Genomic DNA, 23085 nt, shown 5'->3' on the forward strand with positions numbered 1-23085 from the left:
TCAGTTGCGTTAGGGTGCTGGTTATGAGCCCCAGTCGCTACGGCAGTTCTAGCACGGGCCAGTGTACCTGTCACTCAAGGAAGCACAAGAAGATGCAACTCTCTGAATCCCCATGCCACCAGGAAAGGCTGGCAGGCTACCCGTAGGGCAGAGAGTGGGAGGGGAATGCTGCGCCTGTCCCCAGAGGGCAGGTGGGGCAAGGGTGGTGGGGTGGGTGGGAAGAGAAGGTGCCTGTACTTTGAGGAAAAAGATGGAATATTTGGGGTAAAGGAACAGGAATCCTGGGGACAGAGGGCTGTTTAGAGTTAATGGGATTTGAACCTGCAAGTGAGTTTGTAGTCTACCCCAGGGAAAGCGAGTTCAGGTCACCGGATGCAGTGGTGAATGTGTCACAGCTCTAGAATTTCAGTTCACGGAGGACCTTATTAATTCACGTCTTGGCATCTTTACATATATTTTGGACCCCTGCCAACAGTATCAGAGTTGTAGGAAGTGATATGATTGCCCCCTCTGAACATACAGGTGAACGGAGCCATCCCATGAAACCTGATCAGTCCAAGGTCATGCAGGTGAATCAGAAACAACCCAGAACCTGCCGAATTCCAGCCAGATGTCCTTCCCTTCCACTTTGCTTACAAAGGCCAGGCCTGCTTTTAAGTAATACGTGTGGTGCCCAGGGACTCTGCCATCGCGTGCAAAGGATGACTGCAGCGCCCTCTAGATGGAGGTTAGGTGGGGTCACTCCTTGCTGCGGAAGAGCTGGGGGTTTCTACATTCCCCTCAGGGTCTGTGCAAAGAATGTGCTGGTCCCAGCTCCCACGTGATTTGTGGTTGCTGAGCCACTCAGGACTTGGCATTTACTTAGGAGGGGCTGAGATAGGAGAGGAGATGGTGCCATCAGGGGAGACAGGTACCCTCACACCCTGCCCTGTACTCTCATTGCCCTGAGAGACTGGAATTCACTGAACCTCAAGGGGTGCTCGTTAGTGACTGATTCATGAACATTACAAGAGGCGGCTGATGGGGTGCTGAGTGTCCTCTGTGCTTGACCATGTTTTGTTTTTAATGACGTTCACCCTTCTGATATTTTTCTAAGAACTTTACACATCTGTCTTCCCTCATGCTTTCTGAGAAGTTGAAATGGTATACATATATACTTTTTTCTAACTTCAAGCCCAAGGACTGTATATTTTTGCTCCACAATATAGGTGTTTCTTATAAGCATAATAAATTCATGTACTCATGTATTTCCTATTTTTATCACAATATCTTTCTAGTGTTTCATCTCCTGACTTCTTTAGCTGCTTAAGAGTGAGAGAGGCTGAACTAAGATGATTTGTGCCTTTTCACACATGAGAAAAAAAAACCCTGAGCAGGGTTGTATTGAATCTGTTCCCCTCCAGTGCCCCCTCACTGCATCTGCCCAGACCTTACCTGACTTCTAGTACTCTCTTCCAACCAGCACTTAATCCTCAGTGGTGATCCTTAGGGTCACACAAGTAAGACCACCTGAGTTTAAATATTGCCCTACTACTGTAACACAAGCATCGATGTGATTATGCCTAAATTTCCAGGCCCAGACTTTCCAACTACAAACCTTTTGGTAGTCTCATGAATTATTTAAAAGTTGCGTAAAGGAAGGTCGCTCACTGTGGGCCAAGGGCCATTGATGGCAATCACATGAGAAGCCCACAATCAGGACTCCCAGTAACCAGTTCCAGACCCAGATTTATTTTCCTGTTCAATGAACAGATTTCATCAAATTTGGGAGTGGGGGTAGCATTTATGTTCAGTTTTTCTCTCTGGAGAAGAGCTCAAGTTTGTTTTGTCTGTTACTTTTGAATATTGCATGTGTTACTATCATTTACAAGAGCCATTTGGTGATCAGACTTCCTGTTTCCCTTGTTCAGACAGCTCTGCAGATGGATCGGCAGTTGCTCACATACAGCTGTGCACATCTGGCCTGCAGGTGTGCTTTCTCATAGGCTGGCTTGCTTATAAAATGATTTCTTCAGGGAATGAAGACAAAATATTGCCTAAGGCCTTAGTCAAAGCTGTCCATGAGCTGGGGCACTGGTTTATTTCTAGCAATGATCTTCTGAGAAGGACAGTTTGAGCAAGATGATGAGACGCTCATGCTGAAACAATCAGTGGTCACAGAATTTCCATCCTCAAAGGCAGGTGTGTGCCCAGACCTGAGATGGGTTCTGGGGCTTGAGGCAGTCCAGAAGGTTGGCGTGCTAGTTAAACCGCTCCCTTGAATATTTATGGATGAAATGATATAGCCAATTAGAATTTCTCTAAAAAAAAAACCCTATGTGGGTGTGGGAGTGCATGTGGGTGAGGGTTATGGATGGAATGTGAGAGATGCAGGTTGATGATTTTTATAGCCAAGTGATTGGTACATGGGGTTCATTGACAATTCTATTTTTATGAATGTTAAAAATTTTCTGTAATAAAAAGTCAAAAACAAAATCTGTTCCTACAGCTGGGTCCCCAGAAGTACAATGAATATTATTAGGCCTTTTATTAACTCCAGGGAGTGGAGGGCTGCAGGGTGCAGGAATGGACGCAGGAACAGGAGGGGCGGGAGACTGTGCAGGGCTTCCGGCCAGAGCAGGTGTGAAGCGGGGTGAGAGAGCGGCCAAGAGATGAGGCAGAGAAAGGGACACCCGAGAGGGAGTGGGCCTGCCCTGCTTTGCTTGGTGACGTGCCATCCTCCCCATGACCGTCAGAAAGAGGGTGTCTTTTTTATTAGGCACCGTAGCTGTCTCCTGCCCTCCTTCGCACACATTTGCAATCTTGCAGCCATGGAAGGGAACTGGGGTTCCATGAAGCCCAGAAACATCAGAAAAGGGGCTGGGGGAAATCAAACTGTACTAACACTATTCTCTATTAGAGAGCCAACCTCGATCTAAGGTGTAACCCAAGAAAGGCAGACGGGTGAAAGAGAGCAGAAAGGGGGCAATGGGAACAGAAAACCAAGGCAGTTTTAGAAGCATCTGTCTTCCTGGGAGAGGCTTACCTGGGCCCCAGACTTGCAGAAAGGGCAGGTGTCCAGGAGGGGCACGTCTGTGTGACTTGGGTCATCAGAAGATGCCTGGCGCCCCCTGGGGATGTCTGGCTGGGGGCAGCTGGCTCTGCCCTCACCCATCAGGGGAAGGCCATGGCTGGCTTTTTACAGCCTTAATGTGAGAAGTGATGGCTACCTTTCCAGCCAGCACAGCCTCTGCCAGACCCCCTTCCAAACCCACAAATGCTCTGAACTAAGCTTGTGAATGACGCTATCCCTTGCCAGCTCCCAGATGGGGTTGGCCTCCCTCCTTTGCTGCTGGAGAAGATAAGTCTGCGGTTGAGGCCTTGCCTGGTGCAGGTGGTCCCCTGGTGGCAAGGGTGGGAGCTAGCCCCTGGGCAGGAGGCAAGGGCATTTGCAAGGGGAGCTGGTTCCTAGTGCCCCAGGGAATCCATATGGCTGCATGGCCACAGACAGAGAGAGGCAGCATCTGAAGGAGATGCCCACCCGTTTGCGTCTCTGCGCACTGGGGCAGTTCCCTCCCTGAGTCTTACAGGAGCCGTTGTGAGACTGGCTGCCAGCCCAGGGCCTTATAGCCTCTCTGCAGGGACCAGCCCTGCAAACCTGTTTTTCTTTGCTATCAGCTGCTGTCCTCCCCTTTGTCTTGTGTCCTCCTTGGCTGGGACTGTGCTCCCTCCCCAGTTCCTCCGGGTGCCTCCCCCAGATGCCACCTCTCTCCTTGCCTGGCCCCTCCTCCCTCAGTCCCTCCACACAGCTGGGTCCTCTGGGGATGTGGCTGTTCGTGCTGCAGTTCCTTGCGCACAGGTGGCACTGGCAGATGCAAGTTCTTCCCATTCATGTGGGTAAACAGTAAACATTGTATTAAAATATTCATCAGCAGGGCCTCTGCCTGAATGTTAATCTGGGGTGGGAGCTGGTTCCTAGTCCCTGGCAAAACTGACAGTGCCGCTGTCGCTGTGCAGTGGCCATGCTTGGGGAAGGTCGGCCTGAGTGGAAAGGCATTGATTTTGCACTTGTTCTGGTGGGGAGACATGGTGAGCTTTCTGGGCAGAGACTGCCCGTCTGCCCCCAGAAGACGGCTCCTACAGGGCGGCTTGCTGGTGGGCCTGGGCAGACCTGCATAACAAGCAGGAATCTGACCCTGAGTCCCTGTTTCTCACCTTTGTATTTATACATCTGCTATGCGCTGAAGGCTGAAAGTTCGGAGGCTCTTTGAACACCTGCTGGTGATCCATTTGCTCTCTGTTTTTAAGAAATGCATGCCATGTGCATGTCCCATCTTTGCCGCTGAAACTAGAGATTGTAATGGAGTCTAGACAGTGCCTCTGTGATATCTATCAGATAGGAAAATTTAGCCTCTTTCTCAAGGATAGAATGTTGGAGAAGGGAGCACACTGTTCTCAGAACCGAAAACATTTCAGCGTCAGGAAGTTCTTGCCTATAGTTTTATCAGGCAGTTCTTCCCTGCCTGCCTTTGAGCCTGCACAGCCCAGGGCAGGCAGAGATGAATACATCATGCACTGTGCTGATCTGCCAGGTCAAAGAGCCGTGGGAACCCAGAGGAGGGACTGACAGCATCGCACAGAGCAGATGACGTTTGAAGTGATATTTGGGTAGAAATCAAATTTTCTAGGTGGAGAGAAATAAAGCACTTATGGAGTACAAAGTGCCATTCTAAGTGCTTTCCAGACATGAATGTATTTATTCGTTATTCACAGGATGACACCTCTATGAAGTCAGCGCTAGTAGCATCCCCATTTTATAAAGGGGAACACTGAGGCATATTAACAATAAATGACTTGGCTGAGGATCACACTAGTGAGGATCAGAGCTTGGATCTGAACCCAGGCAGCTGGCCTTTAGCCACTGTCCTGTGCTGTCTCTGGATTCACCCAGGGTATTCAGGGAGTCAGTGAAGAACGAGTATGGTGGGGGCCTATTGATTATGGTTAAGAGCAATGGTTGTCAAGCTGGAGAGGGAGCTGGGCCAGATATAAAAGGGGCCTCACATGTTGAGACCTCTTCCTGGAAAAATGGGGAGCCTGTGGGGATTTGCTTTGCTAGATAACGCGAGTCCTCCACACCCCTCATAGTTCTTCCTCGTGGACTCTCCGTGGCTCGTGGCTGGTCCTCTGCACGCTGCCGTATTCCTTGGTGGGGAAGCCCCCTCTGATGCATCACCCTCAGGAAGGGCTCTAGCCGGCGCCGGTCAGGAGCGGGAATTCTCCCAGCTCCTGGATGGCCTACTCTTTCGGATGCCCCTCCAGGTCGCACTCATCCTTGAACAGTCCCCTTGGGCTGCCATAACAAAATAGCGCAGACTGGGTGGTTTAAATGACAGGAACTTCTTTTCTCAGAGTCCGTGCCAGCCCGGCAGGTTTCTGGTGAGACGGCATCTCTTGGGTTGTAGGGCTGGCTACTCACTGCGCTCAAGGGACTTCATCCTTTGTGTGGGTGTGTGGATGGCTGGGTGAGAGCAGGCTTGCAGGTCTCTTCAGGTACGGGTACAGTCCCACCGGAGGGCCCCACTCGCATGACCTCACTAACCCTAATTGTTTCCCAAAGGCCCCACCTCCAAACACCCTCACACTGGGGGTTAGGATGTCAACATATGAATTTTAGGGGGACACAGACATTCAGTCCATAGCATCCACGGAGGATCCAGGCCCACTCCCTTCCTTGTCCAGCAGAGGGAAAGCTCTGGGTTGCTGAAGCAAAGGCAAGCTAGCTCCTGAATGGCCTGAAGGTTTCCTGTTTATCAGGTTCCCCTTCTTCCCCTTCCTCCCCCTCTCCCCCCTCTTTCTTTTTCACTCCTTCTCTGTTTCTCTCCCTGCCTCCCTCCCCTTCTCACACACACATCAGCACATTTGATTTTAAGTGAACGATCCTGCCAGCAAACATCCACTCATCATTCCCCAGGGAGGGCAAGGCCACTCGCTCACTGAGGTCTTGTGAACTTCCTGCCTGTATGCCCCCCATGGCACGCACAGAACATAGCTAAATGCTTGCTGTCTGCCTTTCTGGCTGGACTCTGAGCTCCTCAAGGGAAAACATCCTTTCATAGCCATTTTTTAAGCTCTGATGCCTGCACAGTGCCTGGCTCACAGTAGGTGCTGCTTGAATGTTTATTGAGTGAATGAATAAAGGTGTTCTTGGGACACAAAGATGTAAAAGCTGGGCCCTGCTACCCAGATGCTCAGACTTATGTGAACTGTATGAGGGGAACACATGGTATTAAGTCACTAATGAGGACGGTCCCAGTACTGGATGCAGGACCAAGCGCTGGGAGAGGCCCAGCCTGTTGCCATCCCATATGGCACCTCCAGTCTACCTGCTGGGCAGACTGGACTTGTGTATTGAGATTATGTGATAATCATGATATCATTTATGCCTACTGTGGCCTGGGGTCTGTATCAGGCATTTTACAAAGGCAATCACATTAATCCTCACATACCCAAAAGACACTACAAAAGCACCTTTTGTTAACTCCTTCAGGAAAAGGAGCAGAATTAAGAGGTCTTGCTAGAGTCCCTGAATGTTACATGGTCCAGTCACTATGCCACAGAGAAACACTGGATTATCCTTCAGGAGAAGTAAGCTGGCTGATCCCTTCTGACTGATATTTAACATCCTACTCTCTTCAAGTCTTTGTGGAATCGATTTTAGGAAGTCTTTGCATTGTTTTTCTATGTAGAGAAGTTCATGTTCCAGTGCATTTTCCTGTTATTAAAATAGAAAGGCTCATCGCTCTTATATTTTGAGTGCCTGATTCGCACAGATTCTGTGTCTGTGCTATTTTAATGCTCCTGCATGTACATGACTGAAGTCGGTGGGAGCCAAATCCATCTCACTGATTTAAAGACCTCTCACCGGGGATCCCCTGACTTCTCGTTCTCCCACTCTGCCAGTCCATGTGGATGTGCTACATATGACTCTCTAATAATCTGGGTGGCAGCTCAGCACACACATGGCTCCTTATTCTGGGAAATAAATAAAAATTAAAGTGCTGGCTGGCACACACTCTTGGTGACTTGAGGCTTCCCTGGCACTGTTCATTGATGCCTCTCATTTTCCATCTTGCTGGGACCCGGGAATACGTTAAACACGCAGCTCGAGGCAGCACTTTGCCTTTATTAACTGCCAGTTCTGTGCCAGGCACTGGACAAGCGCGTCCACATTCACAGTCTCGGGGAATCTCACCACCTGTGAGATTATTCTGTGAGGTCATAAAGTGAGCCTCATTTTACGAATAAGAAATTGAGGCTTGGAGTTTAAATAAACTAGCTCAAGGTCTCCTGGCCATTAAAAGGGGGAACAGGAGTTTTAATACAGCTTTTTTATTTTATCACATCTGGACAAAGCCTACTTTGTCCCAGGAGCCACTCTGAACATTTAAAAAATATGAATGCATTTAATTTTTATAACGATTCTTCAAAGTAGGTACTAACATGAACAGGTAGGGAAACTGAGGCACAGAGGGGTTAAGGAACTTGCCCACACTTGACCAGCTAGTAAATGGTAAAGCCATAGCACCCTGCTGCCTCTCATAGCTCCTGGACTTCAGGCCATGCTTGCCCAGGCCAAAGGTTTTGGAGGGGTGGCTCCCACAGAACTGACCCCACCAGAAGGCCCCCTCTTCTCTGAAGGTCTTAATTGTGGCACTAATTGCACAGCTACCTTGGCATTCTTCTTTTCTTCCTTGGTTCCTTTCAAGAGTCCTTCAGGTGAAAAAATACTGTTTAAGAATCTGTTTTTCCAGTACACACACTTCGCAGCCCACTCTCCTCTCCTTGCTTCCACCTCGCCTGGGCTCCAGGCCTGCAGGAGCTGAGGACACTAACTCGCAGGACTCCCACTCCTCTGTCCGCCCTGGCGCCCTCTCTCTCATCTCACCCTCGGTTTCAGCAAACGTCATTCATTTGGAAGGCAAGGGACCAGGAAGAATGGATTTTGAATTAGCTAGTTCAGATAATCTGATATGTTTACTAGAGCACGGCAGGGTATCCAGTTAGCTGGGGAGCAACAGTTGCTTCCAATTGTGCCTTCTCTTGGATAAACCAATATCTGCTTAACAAGGTTTTATTGTAAAAGGTGATCAAATAGGTAATATTTTTCATGGAGGTTTCCAGCTGGGGCAGGTGGGGTGGGGGTGTTGTGAGAGGAATAGGTTTCCACTTTATACACAAACACATGCTTCCAGGGCTCCCTGGAGCCCACACGTGTTCTCTGTCTGAGTCCCTGCGCAGGACCATTAGTTTGTCCCTGGGAATCTTCAGCACTTGTATTAGATAATAATCACTAGTGGTTAAGCCAAACGGGTCCTGCTTGGGTCTTGCAAAATGTCTTATAGAGGCCTGACAACTACCCACCAAGAATGTGTGGAACTGCTTCCGTGGTATGCACCTGTGGTCGGGAACAGTTGCCTCACCCCGGGCTGCATTTTCCATCTCCCTTGCCTCCATGGCAAGTTCTCGCTAGTGGGATATGAGCATGAGTGATGTACGTCACTTCCAGGCCGAGGAGCACAGGTAGGTGTGTTTTTCACTGCTCTTCTCCATCCACCTGGTGTGGAGAACTCCAAGGTGAGAGTTGGTGGAGCCATAGATAGAGGAGGGACCCTCAATCCCACAAGAGGGAGTGCTGTCGGCTGATGAGGACCACTCACAGTGGGTGCTCTGAGAATGTGAGATAGGCTTCTACTGGGGGGCCTATTTGAGCACCGGGTGTCACCCTAGCTTAGGTAACCCCTTCAATCCTATTGTTCTTACATGTTTCCCCCTCATGAAGGCAGGGAAGCTCCATGCCTTAGTTAGAATCTAAGCAGAGAAGGGATGTGGTATCAGAGAAATCACCCCAGGGGAGTATAGAGATGTTGGGGAGCTAGCAGAGAATGCAGGGAGGAGGGGATATAAACCTGACTATATAAAAGTCATACTCTGAGCGGTAACTTAGGTGAACTGCCTATGTGGTGGGGCCAATTACCAGGGAGCACATATAAATATTACCATCAATAATACATGCCCTAAGAATGTGGTAGGAAGTTGCATTTGATTATAGCATTAAACTCTGTTTGCTCAACCTTCTGTTGCTCATATTCGAGCCACACTTTATGCAACAAGGCCATTTGATCAGAATTAAAAAGAAAACAGCAACAACAGAAAAAACATAAACCAGAAGCAAAATCTATGAAAGTCGACATTCTGCTAGGCACATGCCTTGGACTCTGGCTCTTTGGAGGCTGACATTGTGCAAGAGCGCTCCAATCACATGTTTAGTTTCTGGGCTTTCTCAGCTGTTTTTGCTGTTGGTTTTTCTTTTCCAAATAAATACAAAAGAGACAGAAAAGTGTTTCTTTGGAATGGAAATTGGGAATGGCACCATCCTCCCCTCCAATTAAAAATAACAAAGGAAAGCATGCCTCATGAGTAATAATAATAATTACAGTTAACAATCACATCTCTGAGTATTTAATATGGGCCCGGGATAGCTCTAAGGGCTACACTTGTCAAACGCAGGGTTCGGGGGTGATGTTGACCCACCTGCATCCTGAGCCTTGGCGCGTCATCTTTCTTTCCTCTGCAGCCCCAGCTGAAGTAAGATCTGGGTGTGTTTTGTATTCACTCCCTGCTCACTGCCCACCCCTCTTCATACCCTTCCTTCTGGGAGCCCTCGGCCGGCATGGCATGCTTCACTCACAGCCCTATGCCCCACTCCCTGAGAATGTTCCCCATGGTAGGCTCTTCCCCACAATAGCCAACTGCATTTCCTCCCATCATTGGCTAATCTAAATATTCCCCCTTACAGCCATCAGACTCCTTCAGGGTCCTGGTTAATGTGCCTTGAAGTCCTTTTGGAATGGGGTGATACACACGTGGGGCTGGGTAAAGCAAGGGCCTATACTTTTTGTGGTGCCTCTTGCAGGAGGAACACTTGTCTTCTCCATCCGCCTCTCCACCACCACCTTCCCTGCCCCTGCTCCCAGTCAGTTCACTATACAGCAACTGTGACCATATTTAAGAACTAAGACGGAACCACTTTGACAAGCCCAAACTAGGGTACAACACAACAGAACAGTTGAAAGGGAACACGCCCCAGAAAACAGTACCGATGGTCATGGTCACCGTGCGTGTGCCAGCAGCTGAGGAGAGTTTTGCCACTTGTCTCTCCTGCCCCCACATGGTGATTATTCTTGTTCCATGACAGCCTCAGTCTTACTGAAACTTGAATCAAAATGAGAACAACAGCAACATCAGAACAACAGCTCTGGTGGAGCCCAAAGGCCGCCGCCCCTCATCACGTGGGAGCCACGGACTCATCACCACTACCTGTAGGATTTTGGGGGTAATTTAGTTTCTGTGACGCACCAGTCATTGGGTCCCTGATAATCAAAGAATGCAGGGAGTTGAAGACAGGCTCTCCATTGACAGGCTCCCCACTTGCCAAAGGGAAAGCTAAAAAGTGGAGCCTGGACCTCACAAGTCACATTTTCCACCTCAGTTTCTACTTTCCTCGTATGGATGTGGAATTTCTGAGTGGATTTGGGCCTGGGAGGGCCTCTGAAGCCCAGTGGTTCTGACCCAGCTGCAGACTCCATAACCCCAGGATCCTGTTATAAGCCCAAGTGAACACAAGTTGTGTGTTGACAACAAAGGACCCTGGGAGGAGGCAGTGCGGGCAGGGAAGAACTAAGAATGCGCTGTCACTGGGTGACCTTGGGGACAAGCGTGCATTTGACTCCTGTGCTTCTCTGCCCACCTCAGCCAGAGTTTTGTTTTAAAAGCAGAACCAGATGCTGCCTCTGAGATCAGCTTCAGGGCTGAAAATAAATTAGGAAAAGAGGGTTCCATACAGAGAGGCAGCAGGGCAAGGAATGCAGCATGCCCTAGAAAAGCCTGATTAAGACCAGGCACAGAAGGGGAGCTGTCCTGTTTAAAGGGCTGGACAGAAGAGGTGGGGAGCAGAAGGCTGTCTAACCCTTTGTCTAGCTTTTCCCTCTTAGCATGTTGTGCTGCCAGCTAAAGGAGGTCTTGGCAAAGATATAGTTGTCCAGTCCTGATCGGTGAGGAAGAAATGCAGGACCGAGAAGAAGGGCAATGGGCTTGTGGTCCAGTGTGTTGGGCAGAACTCCAAGGTGGCCTCCTACATTCCCGTGGTCTGGTGCAGCAATGTTTGGGAGCCGCTGGTATAGTGAATGCTGGGGTGCTCATTGCAGACCCCCTCTTCAGGGCAGACACATCAAACCCCTGTGCTAGGAATATTGACTGCTGAAGCCACACTATCTCACTGAGCATTGCCCTGGGCCACAAGGAATTTCCCTGAAGAGGCTTCCTTTGCCAGTCCTTTGTAGGGTTACATATTTGCCTCACTGGGAACAAGTCTGATGGGTCCAGCTCCAGAGCTCCTTGTAGGGTTGACTGAGGCTTCAAAACCACATTGCAAATCACCTCCTCCCCCTGCTCAGTCCTGACCCCCTCACCTCCTCACAGTTCATCTCCCAGGAGTTCTCCCCAATACACCATCTGTATACAACTCTGGCTCAGAGCCTGTTTCCAGGAAAACCAACCTAAAGTGATGAATATGCATTAGCAAGACAGGTGCTCAACATCTCTCTGATCATCAGGGAAATGCAAATCAAAACCACAATGAGATATCACCTTATACCACTTAGATGACTGTTATCAAAAAGACAAGAGGTAACAAGTGCTGGTGAGGATGTGGAGAGCTTGATGGTGGAAAGAGTAAACATGGGTATGGAGGACATGATCAATGTGCCCTTGATAAAGATTGTCAAGACTGTAAGATGGATGGGACCTACTGGACAAATTAAGGACATCCTTTACATCTTTTGGACGAGTTATACAGTCATCCCCAAAATATTAAACAACAGCTTAAGGGCCAGTCGCAGAATCTTGAAATGTAGCCAGTGTGTGCTCATCCTACTCCCACATCCTGGGTGGTCACATGGAGAGTTGGAGCAGGGAGCCCCACTGCGGCTGGGCAGGAGAGGGCACAGGGTCCTTAGAAACAGGCTCAGTGGCATTGCTCAGATGACTGAGAGACTAGGACCCTGGACAGAGCCGCTGGGCCCTTGGCTGAAGGAATGGAAGGCTCTCTGAGGCCCAGCCCAAGAGGAATCTGGAATTTCACATGCCAACAGTATGAACACTGATGGTGGGTCCTACCCAAGGACAGGGCTTATGCCTTGGCAGTCAGTGTAAGGAACTGGCTGACCCATGTCCTTCTCAGTAATGGATCGTAATGGCACTACATATGGAAGGAATCAATATATTTTTGGAGTATTATATTGTTATAATAATGTCTATAAATTAGGTAATATATATGAGAGTACTTGGTAAATGGAAAAAGGGCCGTACTGATGAAAGGTATTATGTCTTCTTCTGTGGTATTTATGTAAATGAGCCAGCAGGATGACTCTGTTCTGGAAACCATAAATCCCTGCACAAATGAAAAGCTGCATGATTAAATATTTCACAGGGTACCGTGGACCAGAAGCAGGCGGCCCTAGCTTCCATTCTGCATGGGCAGCTCTCTCCCAGCAGAACGAGCGCCACGTGAGGAACGAGTGGGCTGAAATCTCACAATGCTCCGTTCACGCAGCCGTGGAATAATGGCATTCATGCTGAGCAATTTGCAGAGAGTAAATTAAGGGAAATGAAATGCCTGTAACAGATCCTGGGAGGAGGGAGGAGACAAGGAAGAAGGAGGAGGCAGGCAGAATTTGTTAGCAATGCCCACCTTTTGCTGTAGTCTGCTGCATGGTGAAAAGTGGAACTGGAACCGGCCAAAAGTGGGCCCATGTGGAATGCCCTTCTGGATGGGATGTCAGGGCTACATGTCAACAAGGGGCTTCTAGTCCCAAGAAGCTTACCTCAAGTGGCCGCCGTAATGGCAGATGCTGTGATGTACTAGTTAGTGGGTGTGCTGAGAGCAGACACCCATGGAAGTCTTTAAACATTCACCCATGCTCAGTCTGCTCCTAGAGGAGACTTGAAGGGAGTTGCATTTTCTAGGGTAAAAACTCTGTTTTGGGTTGGGTGGGTCAACTGGTGTCTTTAATATTTCATATTATTATAATTCTAGCTGTCACTTTCCAGTGAACCACTGTGAGGTAACGGCTGCCTTTTGCATGCCTGGTGCTAGGCACTTTGCACGCTGTCCCTTTATCCTTACACTATTACAAGGCAGGCACTTGCAGTTTTATAGATGCAGTCCCTGAGGCTTCAAGAGGGCAGATAACTTGCTCACCCAAGCAGAGGAAGCAGGAAAACAACCCCCTGGAATCCATACTCTGTACACCTGCCACCATCTTGCAGCCCCTGGCAGCCTGATCCTTGGTTCTACCCTCTGACCTGTTGCTATGGCGACTCAAGTCCTGGTTTCCCCCTTCTCTGGAGCTGGAGCACCAGCTCTGCTCTGGGCTGCTGGCCTCCAGGTCTGCCAAGGTGTGGAATGCACCTGCCCTGACAGCTGACACCCCGGCCCTGTGGGGTTGGCTCCCCTCCCCCGACCAGTACAAGTGGTCTGTGCTGCTCCCATGCCAGCACGGCCCCGGCCCCTCAGGAAGGAGAAAGTTTGTCAGGGATGTTTTACAAGCTTCGGAGAAGCTGGGTCAGCATGGTAGGGGCTGAGCTGTGCCTGTGAGTTGTTCATATTTGAAGCCTTAACCCACAGTACTTCAGAATGTGACTGCATTTGGAGACAAGGTGTTTAATGAGGTTGTTAAACTAAATGAGGTAATTGGGGCGGGCCCTAGCCCAATATGACTGGTGTCCTTATAAGAAGAAAAGATTAGGACACAGACACATGCTGATGGAGGCCCACGTGCCAACAAGGAGAGAGTCTGTCGTACTTGGTTTCTGCAGCCCCAGGTGGCCAACATAAGTATCATCTCCTGTCCGCTCCCAGCCCTGCCTGCCAACCCCCTTCAGCTCCTCCAATTGCTTTGTGATCCTTCAGCTGCTGCTCCCCAGTCACCTGGGTTCCCATCCCTCCTCCCTTCCACCTGGGGACTAGCCAGGACCATTTCCAGATTAGGCCAGTCCAGGTCAGGACCTCTGCCTTTGTGTGTCAGTGTTGGAGGCCAGGGATGTCAGAGCATTCCTGGAATGCAGGAAGGAGTTTAGACCCACACCCGGACCTTAATAGTGGGCAGTATGCTATGGTAAGATGCCTGGGTTTGAGTTTGGCTCTGCCATTAATTGGCTCTGTGAGTTTAGGCAAGTTACTTAACCTCTCTAGACAAAGTGTTTCCCATCTGTAAAATTATAATCCCTGCCTAACACAATTGCTGTGGCAATCATATAAGAAACTATAGATACAATGTGTTCTGTAAATGGGTGTGATGATTATCTACGGGGAGAGGTGGGATGGGGATAGGGTGGAGAGCCATCCCTCCCGGGGCCATGCTGCTCTGGAAGGATGCCCCCATGCTGGGATACGGAGTTATAGAACTCTCCTGACTTTTCAAATAAGCCTCAAAACTCAAAACACTTTAAAAAAGAGCCGAGCCTAGAGTGTTCCTCTGTAACACTGGTTCAGAGATAAGCGATGCGTTTTCCACACATTCCTTCCCAGCTGCTCCTGGTAATCACAAGCACTTCTGTGGCTCTATATTCCAGGCCACATTCTGAACACTTATATTAGCTCATTTAATCTTTGTTATGGACCGAATTGTGCCCCCTCCCAAATCCATATGTTGAAGTTTTAACCACCCCCCATACCTCAGAATGTGAGTGTATTTGGAGACAGGACCTTTAAAGAGATAATTAAGTTAAAACAAGGCCATTAGGGTGGGATGTAGTCCAATCTGCCTGGTGTCCTTATAAGACAAGGAAATTGGGACACACAGAGAGCTACCAGGATTGCACAGGGACAGAGAAAAGACCAGGTGACGAGACAGTGAGAAGGCAGCCGTCTGCAGGCCAAGGAGAGGGACCTCAGGGGAAACCAAACCTGCCAACACCTTGATCTTGAACTTCCAGCTTCCAGATCTATGAGAAAATGAGTATCTGTCATTTAAGCCACCCAGCATATGGCAGGTTGTTATGGCAACCCTAGCAAACTAATATAATCCCCACAACAAACAATGGCTAGGTGCTGAGGATGTAGTGGTGAACTAGACAGAGCATCTGACCTTGGGATGCTTAGGCAGGTGGACTTGCTTGAGGTGGAGACAGACAAGTAAACAGACTGTAACAGCATAGCAAGAGTGTGTGCCACCGTGGGGAATGTGCAGCCTGCAGGACCCTGGTGTTACCAATGGAGCCAGTTTGAATGGCATAAATGTAAAGTCTCCATGTAGGCTCACTGCTCAGTGCCTGCAGAGACCTTGCTGGTGCTCCTTGGATAAGGATGGCACACTAGCTGAGCAGCTGTCTCCTCTGCACGGCCTGAGTGCCCCACTGGGAGAACTTAGTGGGGATGGACAGGCTGTGAGGTGACCCATGTATCACATGAGCTTCAGTGGGTTGCCTAGAAACCCTGGTTTCAAGGATTCTGAGAATTAGTTCAACTGCAGACCAAATGGATGATGGCTCCCTTTCTGTTTTCCCAGATACGAAATCCTATACACTGCCCCCAGAGTTTCTGAAATAGAACTACATCTAGTGATAACAGCACTGCTATGTGCCAGGAACATTATGAGGGGTACCTGATATCGTCACCCAGGGGATCTGAGTCTCCCTATAGCCGTTGACAGCCTTTGTTTGTCTGTCCAGCCTCACGCCTGGCCCCTAACTTCTCCCCTTCCTGAACCTTTCACACCCACCTACCTGACCTCAAACCTATACAACCTCTACCCAGTCCCTGCTCTCTCTCCCTGTAATATTCCTCAGCTTCAGATGGTTTCTTCACTTATCCAGCATGATGAACTCCTATACATCCTTCAAGACACAGGTCCTTGCCTTTGTTTTCCTCCAGCACCAGGCAGATACTGCTATTAAAATACTTATTGCAATGCATCACCTCTGAGTATTTACATGTCTCTGTTCTTCAGCAGCCTGAGTGATAAGGAGGGACTGTCCACTCATCGTGGATCCCCAGCACCCAGCACAACAGGGATGCAAAGTGAATACTAAACAAATGTCTGTGTAGATTATTTATCTCCTTCTTTTTCAATTCCTTTGTTTTTGTTGGGTAAACAGTTGACTACAGTTCCGTGAAAGGAAAAGATTGTGTCTTGAGATAAGAAGAACCAAAACCTATATTGTTTTTCTCATTACCTTCTCAATTGGCTCAAGGCTAAACAGTGGTCTTTATTGTTGCTCTTCACAGGGAGGATATGTTTGTTTCAGACAGCCTGATATCCCCCAAAGCCATGCCTTTTCCCTGACCTGTCTTTTCTCATGCCATCCCCCCTACTTGGAAGGTCCTCCATATCCCCTTGAGACTGCTTCCCTTAAGGTCCACAAGCCTCACTACGCAGAGTGTGTCCTGTGGTCCAGCAGCACAGAATCACCTGGGAGCTTGTTAGAAATGCAGAATCTTAGGCCCCACACCGACTTACTGAATCAGAAACCACATTTTTAACAAGACCTCCAGGTAATTCATATGCACATAAATTTCAGCAAGTACTGCTCTAGAGCAGTCTGATGCTGGTTTGAAAGGGCTGTGTCTAAACTTGTGCTGACCATTGAAGAATGAATGCTTTGTTAAGTATAGAGATCTCTGGATCAGGGCTAGAGCAGGGCTCACCAAAACTTTCTTGTACGGATTCAGATGGTAAATACTCTAATCTTGCAGACTCTGAGGTCTTTGTCACAACTCAACTTTACAGTTGTTAGCACAAAAGCAGCCATAGACAAGAGGCAAATAATAGATGTGGCTGTGGAATTTAACTGGAATTCCAATACAACTTTATTTAGAAAAGCAGGTGGCAGCCCCTCTAGCTGTAGTCTGCTGACACCCCTCTAGAGTTCAACACCTCTGGTTGTTATAGTAGAAAGACTTTACGGTGCCCCCCCCCCATGACCGCACCTCCTGGTATTCACACTCTTGTGTAATTCCCTCCCCTAGAGTGTGAGCTGGATTTCTTGACCCCTTCTAATGAACAGAATGTGTCAGAAGTATTGGGGTGTCACTTCCAAGGTTAGGTTATATAAAGACTGTAGCTCGACTGTGAGGTCCACCTTGGGGCTCCCTCTTGCTCCCCCTCTCAGATTGCTAGTCCCGGCAGAAGCCGGCTGCCGTGTTGAAATACCCCGTTGAGAGGCCCATATAATGAGGAGCCAAGGACATCCAACAACCACCTGTGTCAGCATGGAAGCTCACCCTCCTCTGGTTGTATCTGGAGGTAACTGCAGCCCCAGCCGTCACCTTGATTTGGAACCTCACAAGAGAGCCTGCCCCTGAGCCAAGTAACGAAGCCGCATCCAGGTTCCTGATCCTCAGAAACTGTGAGATAATAAATGATTATTGTTTTAAGTCACTACATTTGGGGATATAGCTTATCAGAAATACATAATTAATACATTTATGTGCTCCAAACCACTTTTTCACACCTCTCCCTTCTAACTCCTACAGCACCGTTTGAGTGAGCACATGAATAGAAACCCTTATGTCGTTTCCTAATGATGTGAGTCACTCCTATTCCCAGAAGTAGATTACAGATTCTTTGAAGGCAGTGACTGTATCTTATAAAGTAAATAGACATTTTTCACACAGTATTTATTGAATTAACTTAGAAGAGTTTTTCTTATTTCCTATTGGAAAAACAGGTGCCATTATTCACTAGGGCAATTCCTTCTGTTCTCCAACATCCAGTTTTCTCTGAGCCTGCCTAGAAACTATGATTTTTCCTTCTACCGGTAAAATTTTTATTTGATAATAGTTAAAAAAAAATTAACCAAACACCTAAAAACTTTTTTTAATTAAGCTGAATTTTGCTATAGAACTGATCCTTCTCATTTACTTTTTTGATTTCCTAGATGGGAGAGAAAATAGTCTTCGGACGATAAGCCTGTTCCCAAGTAATCTTTGAGAAAAATGTAACCCACTGGATTCTTTTGCTCCCAGTTTTCCTCTAGCCTCTTGATTTTGTTGGCTCTTGTCTCCTTTTTGTTATTTCACAGTTGCCTGGGCACCTAAAGAACTATTCCCCACTTCACTCCCACCTTCAAGAATTTGTTCAAGGTACCTCCAAACTGCCTCCCTCTGATGGCTGACTTTGAGAGTGAAAAAACGGTGGGCACAGGGGTCAGTCTGTTTGAAAGGGATCTTTTCCAGTCAACTCAATGACTTGGCCCAACAGTAACTCAAAAGAGCTAAGAATTCACCCCGTCTGATGCTGGGTTGAAAGGGCTGTTTCTAGACTTGTTCTGACCAATAAAGAATGAATGCTTTGTTAAGTATAGAGATCTCTGGATCAGGGGCCATCTTTCACTGCATTTTTAAGATTTCCTTTGTTTTCCTTTGAATGGAATCAAGTTTTCCAAATGGAGGAGACAGGCTCTATGGAATGTGTGTGCGTGTATGTGTGTGTGTGTGTGTGTGTAATCTCTTTTAAAAATGTATTTAGGTATTCCCTCCTAATTTCAGGTTCTTTATTTTGTCTATAAATTATATCATCATCCTCAAAGTGCATGTGATCCTAAGGGCTATGAAGACCTTCACCCAAAACAAAGACAACACGAGTTACCCTCCATATATGCAAAAGTTATATATTCTTTTTGGTCATGATCCATAGGAAGTACATCTATCCTGTGATGATCATGACCTTCCCATGGGAGTCACCAGCACCATAATTACTGCTTCAGGCCCCCCTTCTGGGGCAGAGGGACTTTTACAAGATTAGTGGTCATGGATAACAAACAATAACTATAGACAAACACAGTTTCTATAACTATAAACTGTTGGAGAACTCTTAATTGGGTCTAAAATTTACTGATCCAGGAAGCTATAAAGAAGTAGAAATTATCTGGGACTCCAAATCAAACCCAGTATTATTTGGTCATTCTAAATCAAATTTATTCTATAAATTCAGTGGATGGCACACTTTCTCATAAATGGCCAGATAGTAACTTAATGAACATAGCTATGCCTCAGCTTCCCTTCTGAGCTGATCCTATTAGCAACCTAGAACTAGCAGACTGTTTTTCTAGAAAGTTCAGGAAGGGATGGTATTTATAATGTGCAAAAAAAAAACCCTGTTAAGCTAAAATTTATATAGAATGCACATAAAGACTGGTTTAGGAATACTAAAAGCAACTTGATGTTTATATGGCAAAAATGCTACCAACACAGAGGTGAATATCTCACCCTTGCCTTGCAAGAGTGGGTGTAGTAGTTTTGTTGAACAATTTCCTGCAGATAAATTTTATAAAACACTTCCAGACAAATTTTATTGCCAATGGAACCAGAGTGTGGACCTGTGGGACTTTCAGAATTGGGTCTTCTTGGATCCTACAGCTTCTGTTCCTTTAACAGCAAGCCTCAGAGCCCAGGGTAGTGAACGTATAATACAGCAAAACTCGTCTGCTATCAAAACAGCAGAGCATGCCAGCAAATTAATTTAAGTGAAGCATGTCAAATATTTGCTTCAGTTTAAATTCATAAAATGCCATTTCATTAAATTGTGTTTTCATTTGTCATGCCAAAGCTTTTTTTTTTTATTATTTTAGAAGTTAGAACATGTAGGAAAATGCATTTTTAGAATAAGACACTGTCATAATAAAGATATTTGAGCCCTGTAATATTGATTTTTATAGTAGAATGATGGATTGTGGAGTCTAAGGAATTTTATAACTGCAATTTAATGCTCATGAGCAGTATCTGTACCATCTCTCCCTCTGATGGCCTCATGATAACTGCCAGTCGGCACCTCTGAGAACTACCAGTTCTGGTTCCTGTGACTCAAACAAATCATGGAGTGAAGGGCAGGGATTTGAGCAGACTGAAGCAGAGACAGGAATGTCATGATTTCCTAAGGGAAAGAGGGAGGCCTGGAGGAGAATGTAATTTCTGAGTTGTGGGCCCCTAGCCCTAACTCCTGGGCCTGCTTCTCATATCATCACATTTCTGGGGTTCCCTTTTCTTTCCCCTGGAATCCCAGAGAGAGATGATCACAGACTCTCGTCCCAGGAAGCATAGCACACCTGAATTTGGGGACTCTCTCCTGGCATCATCTCCTGGTACACGTAGATGTCTCGCTAAGTGTGATATTATTACATCACTTTTTGAGGGACAATGACTCTCATTCATTCCTAAATTAATAAACATGTACTGAGTAGCCATTCTGAGCCAGGCACCATAAGAGGCCTTACAGAGCTAGGATGGGTGAGATGGAACCTCGAAAGTGGGAGAACTTGTAGGTACATTTATAAAAAATGTTTACAATATAAGTGGAATTGGCAGTCCCTCCTAGAAAATGTCTTCTTGGAAAAGAACCCTCTTCATACCAGAAAGAAAGAAGCTTGTACAAAGGTCTTGAACTATCTGGGGAAGCTCAGATATTTCTAAACTCACTTAGAAGTAGAAGCATCCTCTCCAAGGAGCTGAGCTCTCTTACCATTTCAAGGAATCAGGGAATGCATAATCTGGAGGATTTCACCAGAAATGATGTTCCAGTGAGATTGATTCTAAATATAAATCAGAAATATTTAAAACAATTTATCAGACCCCCAAAGTCACAAAGTTTTCTTTTCCTATTTTTTTATTTTTGGGGGAAAGCAATTGTAAAACCGTGGACATGGGATGGCAGCCTCTAGTCGATTCTGTTGGGTACCCACTAAGCTTGCAATGACTTTCTCTGAGAATTGCCCTCCTTAGAATGTATCCCCACAAAGATGGAAGGATGCGTCCTATAACCTTATGTGGGGACAGCTGACCTGACTTAGGTCAAATGATCTGTCCCTCAATTTAGAATTGGAACTAAGAGACCTAATCTCTTTACACTGTCCAAGGACAAAGTATCTTCAAGATTTGTGTAGAATTTATCTTCTGCTTACCACATACAGGAAAACACAGTGAGAAGATGGCATTGGTCGTAGAGAAGCAGAAATGAGAATGGGGCAGAGCACCACTGGGCTCCGGGAAATGTCTAGTTCCCTGGAACAGTCCCTTCCCAACACATGCCCTTTGCCCTTGTGTTCTGTAAGACACTCATGGGTCCTGCAATGCATTCCCTCACTTGGGTAAGCCCGCTCAAGCCAGTTTCTGTACTTGCAACCAAAAGAATCTTATCTAATTTTCCCTCTTTCTGGTTTAGGTAAAGTCCTGCCTAAATGACTGAAGGGACCACATTATCAGCAGTTTTCTCCCTCGTGTGCTATCAGGATTTCGGATCTGTTTGATTCCCTAGCCTCATCGTAGAGCTGCTGCAGCCAGTCCTCTAGGGCAGGTGGAGGGAGGAAGCCAGGAACCCACATTTTGTAATGAGTCATTAGGGTGTTCTGATGGGATGCCGCGATAATCTCTGTAACAGAACCAAGGTGGACTGAGTCCGTCACACATGCTGTATCACCTCTCTCACAATGACCCTATGATAAGTCATTATTTATTTGGGGAGATACTGGCTCCCTCTCCTGATGGTTCCTTCCATGTGGAGGCTGCTCTATGAGCTGTAACACTTCTGTCTTGCCACTATCTGCTTATTCACCAGTGGCCTGACTGTTTGCTGAGTTTGGAAGGAGAAACTGGGCATGTGCAGCCCCACCTCTTTTCCTTCTGGGAGCGGGCCTGCCTGCAGAGAGCATGTGCTCTCAGACACCCTGCTCCTTGTTAGAAATCCTCTTAACACAGGCTCTGTCGCTGCCAGCAGGGTGCTGAAGTGGAGACCCTCCCCAGTCTAGGGCAGCCATGACTGGGTGGGAAGAAATTCTCCTTATTGCCAGATGCAATGTTATATCTGCAGGAAAAGCTACACTAACAGATAGCAGCTACCAAGGTGATATCTTGGTTCCACTTGACCCACTTCTTTATCTTACATCTTATTTGTTCAGAGCTCTAACAGGGAAGAGAGGGTCTATTCATTAGGTTCCTCAAAATCTCTCCATTACTACACAGACATTTCCAAATAACACTATTGTCTGTCCAACACCAAGTCCAAGCTCTTCCTCTGTCCCTCGGGGAACCTCTGGAGTGGTGCTTCTCAAACTCACTGTGCCTACATACCTGGGAGCTGACGAAGGGTATATTTTGATTCTGAAAGTCTGGCATGAGGGCCTGTGAGTCTGCACTTCTAACAAGCTTTCAGGTAATGCCAATACTGTTGGTGGGAAATCCATACTGGACCTGCATGTTTATCCAAAAGGATGCCTTGCAGAGGTCCAGAGCCAAACAAGTGTGATAGGCAGTATAATGCCTCCCCAAGATGTCCATGTTTTAATCTCTGGAACCTACTGTGTATATGTCACCTTATATGGCAAAGGGAAATTAAGGTTACAGATGGAGTGAAGGTTGCTAATCAGCTGACCTTAAAATAGGAAGGTTATCCTGGTCTATCCAGATGGGCCTCATACCACGATGGTCCTTTAAAGTGGAAGAGGAAGGCAGAAGTGGAGGTCAAAGTGATATGATATGAAAGGACTTCAAGGCCCCTGCTGGCTTTGAAGATGGAGGAAAGCGGCAAAAACCTAGGAGTGTGGATGGAAATGTGCCTCTAGAAGGTGGAAAAAGCCAAGATTCTCCCCCCAGAATCTCCAGAAGGAATGCAGCCCTGCCACCTCCTTGATTTTAGCCCAGTGAAACCATGTCAGACTTCTGACCTACGAACTATAGGATAATACATGTGTATTATTTTAAGCCACTAAGTTTGTGCAGCATATTCGCTAAGGCTGGGATATTTCAACCAGGGAACCAGCCTGAGAGGCTCAGGTGCAAGGGATGCTTGGCAAAAACATATAGTGCTCCTTGATAAAAAAAAAAATAATAATTCTAAAGTTTTAAATGCCAAAACTACCAGACTGAGTATATCGGACCAACTAATGCTGAAACAGCCTTGATTTTAAGTTAAGTGAGCATGACGAGTACATTGTTAAAAACCCAGACCTGATTAAATCTCTGATGAAGCCCAGCATGATCAATGCCAGGTGACC

General features: G+C 47.1%; 1 protein-coding gene across 4 annotated transcripts in view; it reads right to left on the reverse strand.

Annotated features, from left to right (window-relative positions):
* The window catches only part of TNR (tenascin R), a 395087-nt gene that overhangs the window by 146749 nt on the left and 225253 nt on the right, over positions 1–23085 (reverse strand). The window lies entirely within an intron of this gene.

This window comes from Manis pentadactyla, chromosome 9, assembly GCF_030020395.1.
Source record: "Manis pentadactyla isolate mManPen7 chromosome 9, mManPen7.hap1, whole genome shotgun sequence".
NCBI lineage: Eukaryota > Metazoa > Chordata > Mammalia > Pholidota > Manidae > Manis > Manis pentadactyla.